The sequence below is a fragment of the Magnolia sinica genome, chromosome 19 (assembly GCF_029962835.1).
Source record: "Magnolia sinica isolate HGM2019 chromosome 19, MsV1, whole genome shotgun sequence".
Taxonomy (NCBI): Eukaryota; Viridiplantae; Streptophyta; class Magnoliopsida; order Magnoliales; family Magnoliaceae; genus Magnolia; species Magnolia sinica.
This window is the reverse complement of record NC_080591.1, coordinates 35,434,088-35,452,821: the sequence shown is the minus strand read 5'-3', so window position 1 is coordinate 35,452,821 and position 18,734 is coordinate 35,434,088. Positions and strand designations below refer to the sequence as shown.

General features: G+C 39.2%; 3 non-coding genes across 3 annotated transcripts; 1 reads left to right on the top strand and 2 right to left on the bottom strand.

Moving 5' to 3' along the window:
- The first annotated feature begins 1,948 nt into the window (after positions 1 to 1,948).
- On the top strand, positions 1,949 to 2,055 carry LOC131235777 (small nucleolar RNA R71). Its single transcript, XR_009166298.1, has one exon. It is a non-coding gene; the product is annotated as a small nucleolar RNA R71 (small nucleolar RNA).
- Positions 2,056 to 8,199: 6,144 nt separating this feature from the next.
- On the bottom strand, positions 8,200 to 8,305 carry LOC131235883 (small nucleolar RNA R71). The gene has a single exon (XR_009166400.1). It is a non-coding gene; the product is annotated as a small nucleolar RNA R71 (small nucleolar RNA).
- A 9,393-nt stretch (positions 8,306 to 17,698) lies between these two features.
- On the bottom strand, positions 17,699 to 17,805 carry LOC131235824 (small nucleolar RNA R71). Its single transcript, XR_009166344.1, has one exon. It is a non-coding gene; the product is annotated as a small nucleolar RNA R71 (small nucleolar RNA).
- Positions 17,806 to 18,734: the final 929 nt, after the last annotated feature.

Sequence of the window (18,734 nt, the reverse complement as noted above, 5' to 3'; positions counted from 1 at the left end):
GAGCATACTCTCTTGTTTGTTCTCAAGGTGAGATGAAATCACCACTGGGTATGTCTCTTCTTGACCTAAATAAGTATATTTTAAATCAGAGGGTAAAGGTTTTAGGTCAAGCTTCAGTGGCTTGAGGTTAGACGATAGAGGCACGACATCAGTTTGGGGCAATTCTTCAAATTTTGGCCTCCACTGGTTAACTTCAAGTACCGGCACAGTATCAAGCAAGGCACACGTCTCCCTAATCATGTCATCATCCAAGTCAAGGGAGTGTACCAGGCACATCTCTAGAAGGTCAGAAGATAAGGTCAGAGGTGTCGTATCTTCCACAAAAGAGTCAATCATGTTAATATCGTAGAAATCGTCATCATCCTCTAAGCTTCTGTCATTATTGAAAAATATGTTTGACTCCAATGTCATATTCCCAAAAGACATAGTCATGACACCATTCCTGCAATTGATAATTGTGTTTAAAGTAGCAAGGAATTGACAACTAAGAATAATAGGAATCTGAGTGCTTATGTTACTGATGGGTTCGGTGTCCAGGATAATAAAATCTACAAGGTAGTAAAATCTATCGAACTGGACCAACACATCCTTAATTATCCCTTTTGGTACATGAATAGAGTGATTAGCAAGTTTTCTTGTGGTTAGGGTGGGTTTTTATCACCCAAACCTAGCTATTTGTATACCGAGTAGGGAATCAGATTGACGCTCGCTCCTAAGTTAAGAAGTGCGTGATCAATTCGATAGTCTCCAATTACACATGATATGGTTGGGCTACCGGGATCTTTAAATTTCTGCGGCACATCTTAATTTAGGATGGCACTCACTTTCTCAGTCAAGAAGACTTTCTTTTGAATATTCTACCGTCTTTTGGTCGTACATAAGTATTTTAGGAATTTAGCATATGAAGGTATTTGTTTTACGGCATTAAGTAGAGGAATGTTGACTTTCACTTATTTCAACACTTCTAGAATATCCTGAGAGTTAGAGAGAGGTTTTGGTGCAACCAACCGTTGGGGAAATGGAGCAACTGGCTTCTCAAGAAGTTCCGATTCTAATTTTTGTGGGGCATCACTAGATCCATCATTGTTGTCCTCTTCTGATTCTTAAGGCTTTTCAGGCCTAATCGGAAGGGTTTTATCAATAATCTTCCCACTCCTAAGAGTGGTGATAGATTTATCGTGCTCCATCTAAGTTGAAGAGCTTGGGTTGCCAACTTCATATTGCAGCTTCAGATTGGGAAGAGGTTGAGCTGGGAGGCTCCCCTTATTCCCAATCATATTTTCACCCTTAAATCCTTGTAATGTTTTGTTAAGGTCTTGCAAGGTTTGTAGCATACCTTGATTGAAAAGATCTTGCTTTTCAAAATATTTTAGAATCGGGTCCTCTTGAGGTTTCTCTTATTATTGTTGTGAAGTTTGATTAAAGAAACCTTGAGGGGTAGTAGTTTGTCCATTCCTCCAACTAAAATTTAGATGATTTTTCCAACCAGGATTGTACATATTAGAGGTAGGTCTATTGAAAGGTCTTTGATAGTTATTTATAACATGACTTGTTTATTCAACACTTCTCGAAAGGCAGGTGTTGTAGGACAATTTCAGTTGTGTGAATGTTGCGATCACAGATGCCATAAATAATTTCATTAACCTTATCCTTCTTTCCTTTCATGGCCTCAAATTTTCTTATAAGATTAGTCACTTTATAATTGAGTTCATCCTCTTCTTTCAAGAGATACAATCCACCTTTATCCTTAAATTGAGTCGGCCTAGACGTGGTGTTCGAATTTGGGTAATGGTCTCATGATTGTGTTTTTTCAGTAAGGTTATCGAGGTAATCCCATACCTCATCGACATCTTTATTCATGAATTCTCCATTACACATTGTCTCGACCAATTGGCGCATGGAAGATGTCGGTCCATCATAGAAAAAGTTTATAATGCGCCACATTTCAAAGCCATGTTGTAGGCAAGAATTGACAAGATCCTTGAACCTTTCCCAATATTGGAAGAATGTTTCATCCTCCTTTTGGGCAAAGTTCATGATTACTTTTCTAAGGGTAATTGTTTTATGATGTGGAAAAAATTTCCTTATGAATTCCCTCTGCATATCATTCCATGTGCCAATGGATCTAGGATGTAGTGAATGTAACCTCGTGTTAGCCTTCTACTTCAAGGAAAAGGGAAAGAGTTTCAGCCTAACTGTATCCTCAGATACATTAGGAAAGTATAAAGTGGCTATGATCTCATCGAACTCTTTCAGATGTAAGTATGGACTTTCTGATTCAAGCCCATGGAATTTAGGAAGGAGTTGGATAACTCCTGGCTTGATGTTCATATGTCCTGTATTTTTAGGAAAAATCATGCATGAGGGCGTACTCACCCCCACCGGTTGTAAATAATCTCATAAAGTACGAGGCGGGGGTGCTTCATGCACCTCATTCTCATCCTGAATGTCTTTCACCCTCTGTGGGGGTAGTGTTTCCAGTTGATTTGTAACCATTACTTTAATTAACTCTGGGGACCTCGAGCAGTGTCTAATCCTGCGATGGACAGTCAACCCCTCAACTAATCCTTCGGTCAAGAGACGTCAAGTGTTATCACGAACCTACTTGGGCATGAAACACTAGCAGCCCTCATTTTAGATTCTAAACCTAGATCTAAGAGGAAGAATAGAAAGGAATTATAGAAATAAAGAGGAAAGATGGAAAGAAGTTACCGAATTCGAAGTCCTAAGTTAAGATCCTGTAAAACAAAACAAACCAAGATAAGACCTAATCTAAAGAATAGAGAAAGTAAAGAAATTAGGACGAAGTTACCAATTTAGAAGATCTCTCAACAACCCTACAAAACAGGAAAGTTAGTTCCAAAAATCAAATAGAAAAAAAAAATCCAAATTTAAAGTTAGTAAAATCCTAATCTTAAACTAATTCTAAAACCAATTAATTTCAGAGAATCGTAGCCGTCAGTCCCTGACAACGGCGTCAAAAACTTGTTCACTCCCCAAGTATAGGGTTGTGATGTAGTAATAAACTTGGTGAGACCAAGGTCGAATCCCAAGGGACTGAAACTTATACATTATCTGAAACTCAGTAGAAATAGAACTAGATTAAGATGAAATCTAAATCGAATGAATTTGTGGGAATAGTGGTGAAATATAAATCTAAAACTTAAAGAATTCAGAGGTAGGAACTAGGAATTTAGAGGATCTACTTGCACAGATCAGGGAGATCTTATGCCTGCTTCAAGAACTCAACTAGACTTAGAGTCCCATCTTCATCCAGTTGAAGGGTATAAACATGGAAATCGAATTGAACATTCTTTGATATAGTTTTCAAGAGATGAAAGGTATATGAATTAGAATGGATTCCATCACCAAACCATGCCTAGGAGACAAAGTAAACAACAGAGTTAAACTAATTAACAACGAATCATAAGATGTATGAAGGTTAGGAAGGGTACCATCATTCGACCATGCCTAGGAGACGATGGTGAACAATAGGGCTTCCTGATATCATAATCATCAAAAGGAAAGAAACATGCTCAAAGCTATTGTAGACCCATTGTAATTTTAGTCACAACGGACCATTAAAAACTGAAAACATTCCCTTAATGAAAACAAAATCAACATCAGTTCAGTCTAAACAAAAGGCATAAGCAACAAGTCTCCCATCACGCTACAAGCTTCACCTCTTAGCCCTATCTAAGAGGTTTAGCCTATCATAGACATGATTAACTAAATCTCAAAAGAAAAGGCAATAAACAAAAGTAGGAAAGAAAAAAACTCTTCTTCATGTGTGCACGACCTCCGAGGCTGCTCGTCCAAAGCTTGGATGATTTGCTCTCTCTGACGTCCCTTTTATAAGCTGATGAAGGTCGGCTCCATAAGAGGTCGGTTCAAAGGTGTACATGCGTAACTTTTACGCAACAAACAGAGTTTTCGAAATCTCCTTACGCATCAAACATCAGAACAGGAATCTAGGCGTCCTTTCCAAAATCTGATCCAGACAGGCATCTTGGGAGTGGTCGGTCGTCCCATGGGCGTAATTTGGACGGTCCATATGACTGGGACTATCCTCACCATGCTTTCAGAATGGCCTGGATCGGCCGGGTCTTCGGTCATGCATAAACAGAGGAAGAGATCCGCTTTTCTTCCACTGTGCTGCTGGTGGAGTCCATTATAGCTATTTTTTAAGAGATCCACACCATCCACCAGATTCCTCTTGAAATTTCGGTTGGGAATGGTCAGTTTTGAATGTCTGTATGTGTGGCCCACTGAAGTGATCTTACTCCAACGACTGCGAATGAGTTTCTTATGATTACTGTGACTAGCACATGCGCATGTATGGCTGAAAACGGTCAGCATGGTTCTGACCAAAATGAGCGCCTCTACATGATGGACGGTTCAGATCGTTTTCATGGGCCATGATGGAGGCCCACTAACGATCCGACAGTACCCCTGTTTCATGCCAACGAAAACGGAAGTTTCCATTTTTAGATATGGTCGGTCAAACCGACTTGGACCGAACGGGCTAGTCTAGTGCATAGTGGGTGTACACCCACTGAGTACACCAGCCAGGTAAAGTGGGGCCCGCCTTGATCTTTCAGAGAAATTAGTTCTGTTCATATGTTGAGTCACTTCATAAAAGGAGTTGTAACCAACTTTGAAGCATATCCAGATCTCAAGTGGGCCCCAATTCCTAATTTATGGGATGATCTGTGTTGAGGGTCAAATATTGCATATTAGACCCCAATTATTGCCTAGATTTACGAACTTGGTACTGTTTAACGGCCGATTTAATCGTGTTTGTGATGCAGGTTGTATTTACGAGTTTAGATTGAAACAGGGTAGTAAAAGCATGGATTTAACACTCAGAATTCACCAAGGCAAGGGATGGACCCCAGGAAACCAAGATCGATGAATTTATACGCCAAAGATCCGAGAAAATCAAGAAACTGGAGTTTAAGTGGCCTGAAAGACGTCCATAATGTAAGATCACAGGGTTCCCACCATCCGTTCAGCTTGAAACTTCATACATGGCCTTAGGACCATAAATTAACAGTACCCATCGAATTTTATCCGTTCAATCCCTATGGAAGTGTCCCAACAGACAGATCAGCCCCTTAAACTCTGATTTTGGGCCCACCTGCTATCTGGATATGCTTCAAAATTGGTATCAACGCATTAAATGAGATGAGAATACAGATGGACAGAGAGGATTTCTTACAAACATCTTCAAAGGACCTTATATACATCACGTGTGCACGGTAGACAAGTGTACTAGCCGTGCACTAAAATTCTCAAAGTCAGTCAGCACACGCTGACCGACTCCATCTTCTCTAACTTAAAAAAGGACACAGCGTCCTCCCAATGTCCGTCTGTTTTTCATTAGTGGGCCCCACTCGTCATCCTTTTGCAGAATCTGGACTTTCTATTACGTCCATAGGGGAGTCTGGACCCTCACCAAGGTGACCTCTTGGTCTCATGCACCTGATTACAAAAAATATCCGTTCAACATCAAGATGGACGGCGGAATGAAAATATCATGGGCCACCACGGTTTGGATCCAAAACTGAGCAAGTCTGCAAGTTTTTTTTAAAGGAAAGGACAATGGGCGGCGTGGATTTTCCACCTGACGTTAATCTGGGACCCACCAGCCATCACAAAGCTGAATGCGCAGGCTCTATTTCGCAACAGAGCCTGCGAATGAATCTTGTGAGCCATCACCATGCGTCAACGGTTTGATCCAGACCGTCCAAGAGAGTCCCTCATTCCATCTCATTCATGCCTAGGTGACGGACTTGAAAAAGACAACAGCGATTGGTTTTTAACCGTTCAAATGCCAGGTAGATGTCACCAAGAAAGAGTCCGTGGGCCATACCAAATCTGAGCTAAAATCAACATCTCTGACTGGCTTTACGAGCCGCATCCAATGAACGGTGTAGATTTTTCCATCGACTTTAATTATGGTCCCTATAAAGAACCCGCGCATGTATCTTGTGTTGCTGATGCGTAAAACTTTCGCACCAACTGTATGGAGTACGAAAACACTCCGCCAACTGACCCGGTGCTCCTATAAAGAGGCAAGAAAGAAGAGAGAAAGAGCATTCAATTTTGTGCTGAGCGTGGAGTAGAGAAGCCTGGACATGAAGCAGTTTCTACAGAGTTTTGTTTTCTTAGTTTTCTGTTTAATTTTTTTATGATATTTCAGGATAGCCTAATCATGTTGGGCTAAACCTCTTAGCTAGGGCTAAGAGGTGAAGCTTGTAGCATGATGGGAGAACTTTTTGCTTGTGCCTTTTATTTAGACTGAACTGCTGTTGATTTTAGTTTAATTAAGGGAATGTTTTAAAGTTTTAATGGTCTATTGTGACTAAAATTAGAATGGGTCTGCGATAGCTTTGAGCATGTTCCTTTCCTTATTATGTTTATGACGTCAGGAAGCCCTGTTGTTCACCATCGTCTCCTGGGCATGGCCGGATGATGGTACCCTTCCTAACCTTCATATCATGATGATTGGTTTTTAATTAGTTTAATTCTGTTGTTTACTTTATCTCCTGGGCATGGTTTGGTGATAGAATCCATTCTAATTCATATACCTTTCATCTCTTGAAAACTAGATCAAAGGAAGTTCAGTCTTGATTTTTATGGTTACACCCTTCAACTGGATGAAGATAGACTCTAAGTCCAGTTGAGTTTTTGATGCAGGCATAAGATCTCCCTGATCTCTACAAGTGGATCCTCTGAATCCCTAGTTTTCGACCTTAGAATTCTAAATTTTAGATAAATATTTCGACATTATTCCTTAAATTCAATCGATATAGATTTCATCTTAGTCTAGTTCTACTTCTACTTAGTCTCAGATTACGTACAAGTTTCAGTCCCTTGGGATTCGACCTCGGTCTCACCGAGTTTATTACTACATCACAACCCAATACTTGGGGAGTGAACAAGTTTTTGGCGCCATTGCCGAGGATTGACGGCTACGTTTTTCTAAGATTAACTAGTTTTAGGATTAGTTTAAGATTAGGATTTTCTAATTTTAAGATAAAAAGTCTTTCCCTTTTTAAAAACTAACCCAACTTTCCCGTTTTGTAGGATTCTGAGATAGGTTTCTAAATTGGTAATTTCTTTCTTAATTTCTTCATTGCTATTTCTAGTTTAGGATTTTTTTCTTTTTTTTTTTTAGCAAGTTTCTAATTCTAACTCTTTTAGAATCTAACTTTGTTTCCTAATTTATTTTTAGAAATTTTCTACTTGTAGACTTTTTGTTTAGAAACTAACTTTCATATTTTGTAGGCTTTTAAGATAGAAATTTCTAATTCGGTAAGCTCTTTCTCTACTTTCTATTTTTCAGATCTCTTTTAGTAACTTACTTTCTAGTTTAGGACTTTTCTAATTTATTTTAGAAATTTTCACTTTCTTTTAGGAATTTCTTCTTTTAGAAACTAGTTTACTTTTATCTTTCTTTTTAAGGATTTTCTAATTTTAGACATTCTCTTTAGAAACTAATTTTTTTTTTTCTTTTGCAGGTTTGTAACTTAGGGACTCCAATTTGGTAACTTCTTTCCAACCCTCTCTTTCTTTCTAGATTTTCTTTTCCTTTCTTAGGATTAGGTTTCGAATTTGGTTGAGGGCTACGAGTGTTTCATGCCCAAGTGGGCCCGTGACAACACTCGATGTCTCTTGACTAAAGGAGGATTGGTTGAGGAGTTAACTATTCATCGTACGACTAGACACTACTCGAAATCCCTTGAGTTAATTGAAGTAATGGCTGAAAACCAACCTCTTCTACCCCAACCTAGGGTGGAGGACATTCAGGATGAGAATGAGGTGCATCAAGCACCCACGCCTCGTACTTTACGAGATTATTTACAACCAGTGGGGCTGAGTACGCCCTCATGTATGATTTTTCCTGAAAATATAAGACATGAACATCAAGCCAGGGGTTATCAACTCATTCATAAGTTCCATGGGCTTAAATTTGAAGAACTATATCTACATTTGAAAGAGTTTAATGAGATCATAGCCACTTTATATTTTCAAAATGTGACTAAGAACACAGTCAGGCTGAAACTCTTTCCTTTTTCCTTGAAGGAGAAGGCTAAGACGTGGTTACATTCACTGCATCCTAGATCCATTGGCACATGGAATGATATGCAAGGGGAATTTATAAAGAAATTTTTTCCACATCATAAAACGATTACCCTTAGAAAAGCAATCATGAACTTCACCCAAAAGGAGGATGAAAATTTTACCAATGTTGGGAAAGGTTCAAGGATTTGGTCAGTTCATGCCCACAACAGGGCTTTGAAACATGGCGCATTACAAATTTTTTCTACAAGGGACTGATATCTTCCATGCGCCAAATGGTCGAGACAATGTGTATTGGAGAATTCATTAATAAAAATGTCGACGAGGTATGGGATTGCCTAGATAATCTTGCTGAAAAAACACAATCATGAGACTATTACCCAAAATTGAACACCATATCTAGGCCGACTCAATCTGAGGGGAAAGGTGGATTGTATCTCTTGAAAGAAGAGGATGATCTCAAGCATAAAGTGACTACACTCGTAAGAAAATTTGATGCCATGGAAGGAAAGAAGGATAAGGTTAATGAAAGTGTTTGCGGCATCTATGATTGCAACATTCATACAACTGAAAATTGTCCTACAATACCCTTCTTTTGAGAAGTGTTGAATGAACAATCCAATGTCGTAAATACTTATCAAAGACCTTTCAATAGACTGACATCTAATACGTACAATCCTGGTTGGAAAAATCATCTAAACTTTAGTTGGAGAAATGGACAAACTGCTACCCCTTAAGGTTTCTTCAATCAAAATCCAAATCAGGGGAAACCTCAAGAAGAACTGGTTCAAAATTCCATGCAAGAGATTATCCAGGCAATGCGAGATTTTATGCAAAAGATGGATTCACGTATGACGGTTATAGAAAAGGATATGTTTCCTACACAACCGCTCTCCAATCCTAAACCGCATTACGAGATAAGTAATCACAGCTCTTCAAATCAAATGGAGCACGCTAAATCCATCACCACTCTTAGGAGTGGGAAGATCATTGATAAAACCCTTTCGGTTAGGCCCGAAAAGCCTCAAGAACTAGAAGAGGACAATAATGATGGATATAGTGATGCCCCACAAAAATTAGAACCAAAACTTCTAGAAAAGCCAGTTGCTCTATTTTCCCAACGGTTGGTCTTACCAAAACCTCTCTCTAACTCTCAGGATATCTTAGAGGTGTTGAAACAAGTGAAAGTCAACATTCCTCTACTTGATGTCGTAAAACAAATACCTTCATATGCCAAATTACTGAAAGACTTATGCACGACCAAACAACGGCAGAGTATTCAAAAGAAGATCTTCTTGATTGAGAAAATGAGTGTCATCCTAAAGCAAGACATGTCACATAAATTCAAAGATCCCGGTAGCCCAACCATATCATGTGTAATCGGGGACTATCAAATTGATCACACACTTCTTGACTTAGAAGCGAGCGTCAATCTGATTCCCTACTCGGTATACAAATAGTTAGGTTTGGGTGAATTAAAACCCACCCTAACCACACTACAACTTCCTGATCGCTCTGTTCATGTACCGAGAGGGATAATTGAGGATATGTTGGTCCAAGTTGATAGATTTTATTACCCTATAGATTTTATCATCCTGGACAGCGAACCCATCAATAACATGAGCACTCAGATTCCCGTCATTCTTGGACGTCCATTCCTTGCCACTTAAAACGCAATTATCAATTGCAGGAATGGTATCATGAATATGTCTTTTGGGAATATGACATTGGAGTCAAACATCTTTTTCAATAACGGCAGAAACTTAGAGGATGATGACGATCACCATGACATTAACATGATTGACTCTGTCGTGGAAGATAGAACACCTCTTACCTTATCCTCTGATCATCTAGAGACATGTCTGACCCACTCCCATGATTTTGATAATGACATTATTAGGGAGACGTGTGCCATGCTTGATACTGCACCAGTACTTGAAGTTAACCGGTGGAGGCCACAATTTGAAGAGTTGCCCAAACTGATGTAGTACCTCTACCGTCTAACCTCAAGCCACCGAAGCTTGACCTAAAACCTTTGCCCTCTAATTTGAAATATGTCTATTTAGGTCAAGATGAGACATAACTGGTGGTGATCTCTGCCCATCTGGAGAAAGAACAGGAGTGTATGCTCATATCTACTCTCATTGAGCATAAGGGAGCCCTTGGATGGACGATAGCAGACCTTAAGGGAATCGACCCCTCGATTTGTACTCACCGCATATATCTTGAGGATAATGCGAAGACCGCTTAGGAATCACAACGTAGTTTAAATTCAAACATGAGGGAAGTTGTTAAGGCCAAGGTTCTTAAACTATTAGATGTGGGTATCATATAGCCCATACCCGATAGTCAATGGGTGAGTCCAACTCAAGTGGTTCCTAAGAAGTCCGGGATTACCATCGCAGCCAATGCCAATAATGAACTCATGCCAACTAGAGTTACTACTGGTTGGAGAATGTGCATTGACTACAAGAAGCTAAATACCGTCACGAGGAAGGACCACTTTCCTTTGCCCTTCATTGATCAAATCTTGGAAAGGCTAGCTAGTCATTCCTATTATTGTTTCCTTGACTGGTATTCGGGCTACAATCAGATTGAAATCACCCCTGAGGACCAGGAAAAGACCACATTTACATGTCCCTACGGCACCTTTGCCTACAGAAGGATGCCATTCGGATTATGTAATGCCCCTGCCACCTTTCAGCGATGTATGATGAATATTTTTTCTGACATGGTGGGAAAATATTTAGAGGTCTTCATGGACGATTTCTCTGTTTTCGGTTCATCTTTCAACGAGTGCTTAGAGAGTCTTAAATGTGTGCTGGAAAGATGTGAAGAAAAGAACTTAGTACTTAATTGGGAGAAGTGTCATTTCATGGTTCATAAGGGAATTGTCCTTGGACATATTATCTCGTCCAAAGGAATCGAGGTGGATAAGGCAAAAATTGATCTTATCTCTAACCTACCTCCACCCAAGAACATACGGGACGTGCGATCCTTCTTAGGACACGCTGGGTTTTACAGAAGATTCATAAAGGACTTTCGTCTCATCTCTCATCCTTTATGTAATCTACTTCAAAAGGATGCACCATACGAGTGGACTGAGCCATGTCAAGAGGCTTTCACTAAGCTTAAGGGCATGTTGACTAGTGTACCCATCATACAAACACCCGACTGGGGCATTCCTTTTAAACTTATGTGCGACGCGTCTGATTATACTCTTGGGGAGATTCTAGGCCAGAGAAAAGATAAGAAACCTTACGTTATTCATTATGCGAATAAGTCTCTAAATCCTGCCCAAGTGAACTACTCGACTACGAAAAAGGAACTCTTGGACGTAGTGTTCGCTTTGGACAAATTTCGGTCCTACTTGATCGGATCCAAGATCACTATTTACACTAATCACGCGGCGCTCAACTATCTTCTGTCTAAGAATGATGCTAAGCCCCGCCTGATACGATGGACCTCCTACTCCAGGAATTTGACCTAGAAATAAAAGATTAAAAGGGAGTAGAGAACGTAGTGGCTGACCAACTTTCTCACCTTAATCCCTTTGATTCCCTTGAAATGACACATATCAATGACATGTTCCCTGATGAACAATTATTCAGAGTCTCCTATTCACCTTGGTTTGCTGATATTACTAATTATCTTGTCACGGGTTCCATACCGACACATTAGACTACGCAAGATAAGAAGAAATTTTTCACCGAGGTGCGCAACTTTTTCTGAGATGATCCATATTTATTTAAATATTGTCCAGACTAAATCTTAAGGAGATGTGTGCCAGACGTTGAGCATCAGAGTGTCATCTCTTTCTGTCATTCACAGGCCTGTGGTGGTCACTTTTCTGCCAAAAAGACCACAACTAAGATTTTGCAATGTGGCTTTTACTGGCCCACTATGTTTAGGGACACTCGTGAGTTTTGCAAGGCTTGTGAGCATTGTCAGAAATTAGGAGCGTTGTCCCGTCAAAATATGATGCCCTTGAATCCCATTCTTATCATCGAGGCATTTGATTGCTGGGGCATTGATTTCATGGGACCATTCCCCCAATCTTTTGGAAATCTTTATATTTTGCACGCTGTAGTCTTTGTCAATAAATGGGTTGAAGCGATTCCGCGTCAGAATAATGACCATCGCACGGTCATTAAATTCCTAAAAGAGAACATCCTTTCCCGATTCGGAATGCCTCGAGCTATCATTAGTGATGGGGGCTCACACTTTTGTAATAGGCCATTCGAGAGTTTAATAAAGAAATACGGTATCTCTCATAAGGTGAGCACCCCATATCACCCACAAATAAGTGGGCAAAGTGAGATTTCTAATAAGGAGATCAAACACATTTTGAAGAAAACGGTTAACCCTGATCGTAAGGATTGGTCAACCCGATTAACCGATGCCTTTTGGGCGTACCATACTGCATTTAAAACCCCTATTGGAACGTCTCCCTTTAAACTTGTTTATGGGAAGGCTTATCACTTGCCTATTGAGTTGGAACATAAAGCATACTGGGCGATCAAAAATCTGAATTTCAATCTGGACAACGCTGGCTCGCTTCGCAAACTGCAATTGAATGAACTTGAAGAAATTTAGAATAACGCATATGAGAACTCGAGAATTTACAAGGACAGGATGAAAGCGTTTCATGATCAACATATTTTGCAGAAATCATTCACACCAGGTCAGAAAGTCCTTTTGTATGATTCTCGACTACATCTCTTTCCGGGTAAGCTTCGATCTCGTTGGACCGGCTCTTACATTGTGGTTACTGCTTATCCTCATAGAGCCGTCGAGATAAGAGATCCTGACAATGGCAAGGAGTTTAAAGTAAATGGACATCGATTAAAACCATTTGTCGAGAAATTTGATTCAGAGGAGATGTCCATGCCTCTGACTACTCCTGTTTACCAAGATTGATCTCCTAGTCTGATGGAGGTATAGGTAGGTTTATCGCTTTCATAGGACTAGGATAGTTTGTTATATACATTTTTTTAGAATAGTTTGCTTTTGTGATTTCTCTCTTGTACTAACCTGCTCTGGTATCTTTGGAAAGCCTTGTGATTCTTTTATTCAAGTACTATCTTTCCATCATTCCTCTTTTACTTTCACTGTCCCATGTGTATAGCATGCTTATTTCCTTCACATTGAGGACAATGTAGGTTTTAGGTCAGGGGTGGGAGATTAGGTTTCCTAATCAGTGTTTTCTTGGTCTTGAACAAAAATTATGAAAATTTTTAATTTTTCTGTAATTTCTTGTGAATTCGAAGTGATTTTGACGGCCATATTTGATTTAAAATTATAAGATAAGTGATGTTGGATCTATGACTCTTAGATTCAGTATCTGTTAGATTTCACAGTTAAGTTTGAATTGTTAATCCAGAATTAGAACTTGTAAACATTGATTGAGTCATGATTTCACATGTCACACCTCACTTTTACATTAAGGTTTCAGTTTGATATTGAAGGGTTAACTTAGTAATCACTAAGCATGTAAGGAACCAACCTGGAAAATTTGCCCGTCATGATGAAGAAAAGGAAAATACCTAGCTATAAAAAAATAAAATAGATACCTTTATAAAAGGTTGGGTGAATAATCTTCACCATAGGTTTACTCCCTATAGGTGTAGATTTAATTCCCCAAGGATGATATGTGAAAAGGGTTGGGTATACAGTCTTCACCATAGGTTTGCTCCCTATAGGTGAGGATTTGAAGCCCCTTCTTAGTGTTACTTCTAATAGAAAAATTAAAAGCTTGAAGAATGAAAAGATGATCTGTGAGGCAAGTTTTGGTTTAATTTTTAGTTATCATGAATTCCCTTGTTGGTTACCAATGATATCCTGAAATAGAGAAGTGAATTTTAATGATGATAAGTCGAGATTAAACTATACACTCATGGATCCTAATGTTTAGAATGTTTCTAATTGATGGATTAATACTTTAAACTTGATTATGAAGTTTACAGTGCACTTGATTCCAGGAGAAAGTAATGCCCATCAACCATGAATCTTAGAATTCTAGTATACGGATTGTTTTTCAAGAATCACTCAAGTTCATAGAAATTGTCCTATAATTTTTAACTTAATTTTCATATACTTTGCTCGGGACTAGCAAGATGCTAGTTGGGGGTTGTGTTGAGGGTCAAATATTGCATATCAGACCCCAATTATTGCCTAGATTTACGAACTTGGTATTGTTTAACAGCCGATTTAATCGTGTTTGTGATGCAGGTTGTATTTACGACCTTGGATTGAAACAGGTTAGTAAATGCATGGATTTAACACTTAGAATTCACCAAGGCAAGGGATGGACCCTAGGGGACCAAGATTGATGAATTTACATGCCAGAGATCCGAGAAAATTGAGAAACTGGAGCTTAAGTGGCCCGAAAGACGTCCAGAATGCAAGATCACAGGGTTCCCACCATCTATTCAGCTTGAAACATCATACATGGTCTGAGGACCATAAATTAACCGTACACGTCGAATTTCATCCGTTCGATCCTTGTGGAAGTGTCCCAATGGACAGAGCAACCCCTAAAACTCTGATTTTGGGCCCACCTACTATCTGGATATGCTTTAAAATTGGTATCAACGCGTTAAATGAGATGAGAATACAGATGGACGGAGAGGATTTCTCACAAACATCTTCAAAGGACCTCATATACATCACGTGTGCACCGTAGACAAGTGCACTAGCCATGCACAAAAATTCTCAAAGTCTGTCAGCACACACTGACCAACTCCATCTTCTCCAACTCAAAAAAGGACACAGTGTCCTCCCATTGTCCATCCGTTTTTCACTAGTGGGCCCCACTCGTCATCCTTTTGCAGAATATGGACTGTCAATTACGTCCATAGGGGAGTCTGGACCCTCACCAAGGTGACCTCTTAGTCCCATGCACCTGATCACAAGAAATATCCGTTCAACATCAAGATGGACGGCGGAATGAAAATATCATGGGCCACCATAGTTTGGATCCAAAACCGAGCAAGTCTGCATGTTTTTTTAAAGGAAAAGATAATGGGCGACGTGGATTTTCCACCTGACGTCAATTTGGGACCCACCAGCCATCATAGTGCTGAACGCACAGGCTCTATTTCACAACAGAGCCTACGGAAGAATCTTGTGGGCCATCATCATCCGTCAACGGTTTGATCCAGACCGTCCAAGAGAGTCCCTCATTCCATCTCATTCACGCCTAGGTGACGGACTTGAAAAAGACAACAGCGATTGGTTTTCAACCGTTCAAATGCCAGGTAGATGTCACTAAGAAAGAGTCTGTGGGCCACACCAAATCCAAGCCAAAATAAACATCTCTGACTGGCTTTTCGAGCCGCATCCAATGGACGGTGTAGATTTTTCCATCGACTTTAATTATGGGCCCTATAAAGAACCCGCACACATATCTTGTGTTGCTGATGCGTATAACTTCCGCACCAACTGCATGGAGTGCAGAAACACTCTGCCGACAGACCTAGTGCTCTTATAAAGAGGCAAGAAAGAAGAGAGAAAGAGCATTTAATTTTTTGCTGAGCGTGGAGCAGAGAAGCCTGGACGTGAAGCAGTTTCTACAGAGTTTTGTTTTCTTAGTTTTCTGTTTAATTTTTTTATGATATTTGAGGATAGCCTAATCATGTTGGGATAAACCTCTTAGCTAGGGCTAAGAAGTGAAGCTTGTAACATGATGGGAGAACTTTTTGCTTGTGCCTTTTGTTTAGACTGAACTGCTGTTGATTTTAGTTTAATTAAGGGAATGTTTTTTAGTTTTAATGGTCTGTTGTGACTAAAATTAGAATGGGTCTACGATAGCTTTAAGCATGTTCCTTTCTTTTTTATGTTTATGACGTCAGGAAGCCCTGTTGTACACCATCGTCTCCTGGGCATGACCGGATGACGGTACCCTTCCTAACCTTCATATCATGATGATTGGTTTTTAATTAGTTTAATTCTGTTGTTTACTTTGTCTCCTGGGCATGGTTTGGTGATAGAATCTATTCTAATTCATATACCTTTCATCTCTTGAAAACTAGATCAAAGGAAGTTCAGTCTTGATTTTTATGGTTATACCCTTCAACTGGATGAAGATAGACTCTAAGTCCAGTTGAGTTTTTAATGCAGGCATAAGATCTCCCTAATCTCTACAAGTGGATCCTCTGAATCCCTAGTTTCCTACCTTAGAATTCTAAATTTTAGATAAATATTTCGACATTATTCCTTAAATTCAATCGATATAGAATTCATCTTAGTCTAGTTCTACTTCTACTTAGTCTCAGATTACATACAAGTTTCAGTCCCTTGGGAATCGACCTCGGTCTCACTGAGTTTATTACTACATCATAACCCTATACTTAGGGAGTGAACAAGATTTTGGCGCTGTTGCCGGGTATTGACGACTATGTTTTTCTAAGATTAACTAGTTTTAGGATTAGTTTAAGATTAGGATTTTCTAATTTTAAGATAGAAAGTCTTTCCCTTTTTAGAACTAACCCAACTTTCCCATTTTGTAGGATTCTGAGATAGGTTTCTAAATTGGTAATTTCTTCCATGCTATTTATAGATTATGATTTGTTTCTTTTTTTTTTTAGCAAGTTTCTAATTCTAACTCTTTTAGAATCTAACTTTGTATCCTAATTTATTTTTAGAAATTTTCTACTTGTAGACTCTTTGTTTAGAAACTAACTTTCCTATTTTGTAGGCTTTTAAGATAGAAATTTCTAATTCGGTAAGCTCTTTCTCTACTTTCTATTTTTTAGATCTCTTTTAGTAACTTACTTTCTAGTTTAGGACTTTCCTAATTTATTTTAGAAATTTCCACTTTCTTTTAGGAATTTCTTCTTTTAGAAACTAGTTTACTTTTATCTTTCTTTTTAAGGATTTTTTAATTTTAGACCTTCTCTTTTGAAACTAACTTGTTTTGTTTTCTTTTGCAGGTTTTTAACTTAGGGACTCCAATTTGGTAACTTCTTTCCAACCCTCTCTTTCTTTCTAGATTTTCTTTTCCTTTCTTAGGATTATGTTTCGAATTTGATTGTGGGCTGCGAGTGTTTCATGCCCAAGTGGGCCCATGACAACACTCGACGTCTCTTGATTGAAGGAGGATTGGTTGAGGGGTTAACTATCCATCGTAGGACTAGACACCACTCGAAATCCCCTGAGTTAATTGAAGTGATGGCTGAAAACCAACCTCTTCTACCCCAACCTAGGGTGGAGGACATTCAGGATGAGAATTAGGTACAGTAAGCACCCCCGCCTCGTACTTTACGAGATTATTTACAACCAGCGGGGGTGAGTACGCCTTCATGCATGATTTTTCCTGAAAATACAGGTCATATGGACATCAAGTCAGGGGTTATCCAACTCCTTCCTAAGTTTCATGGGCTTGAATCTGAAGAACCATATCTACATTTGAAAGAGTTTGATCAGATTATAGCCACTTTATATTTTCAAAATGTGACTGAGAACACAGTCAGGCTGAAACTCCTTCCTTTTTCCTTGAAGGAGAAGGCTAAGACGTGGTTACATTCACTGAGTCCTAGATCCATTGACACATGAAATGATATGTAAAGGGAATTTATAAAAAAAAATAATTCCACATCACAAAACGATTACCCTTAGAAAAGCAATCATGAACTTCACCTAAAAGGAGGATGAAACATTTTACCAATGTTGGGAAAGGTTCAAGGATTTGGTCAGTTCATGCCCACAACACGGCTTTGAAACATGTTGCATTACAAATTTTTTCTACGATGGACTGACATCTTCCATGCGCTAAATGGTCGAGACAATGTGCAATGGAGAATTCATTAATAAAAATGTCGATGAGGTATGGGATTACCTCGATAGTCTTGTTGAAAAAACACAATAATAGGACTATTACCCAAAATCGAACACCACGTCTAGGCCGACTCAATCTAAGGAGAAAGGTGGATTGTATCTCTAGAAAGAAGAGGATGATCTCAAGCATAAAGTGACTACACTATAAGAAAATTTGAGGCCATGGAAGGAAAGAAGGATAAGGTTAATGAAAGTGTTTGCGGCATCTATGATTGCAATATTCATACAACTGAAAATTATCCTACAATACCCTCCTTTCGAGAAGTGTTGAATGAGTAATCCAATGTCGTAAATACTTATCAAAGACCTTTCAATGGACCGACATCTAATACGTATAATCCTGGTTGGAAAAATCATCCAAACTTTAGTTGGAGAAATGGACAAACTGCTACCCCTTAAGGTTTCTTCAATCAAAATCTAAATCAGGGGAAACCTCAAGAAGAACTGGTTCAAAATTTCATGCAAGAGATTATCCAGGTAATACGAGATTTTATGCAAAAGATGGATTCATGTATGACGGTTATAGAAAAGGAGATGCTTCCTACACAACTGCTCTCCAATCCTAAACCGCAATACGAGATAAGTAATCACAGCTCTTCAAATCAAATGGAGCACGCTAAATCCATCACCACTCTTAGGAGTGGGAAGATCATGATAAAAGCCTTTTTCTTAGGCCCGAAAAGTCTCAAGAACTAGAAGAGGACAATAATGATGGATATAGTGATGCCCTACAAAAATTAGAACCAGAACTTCTAGAAAAGCCCGTTGCTCCATTTCCCCAACGGTTGGTCTCACCAAAACCTCTCTCT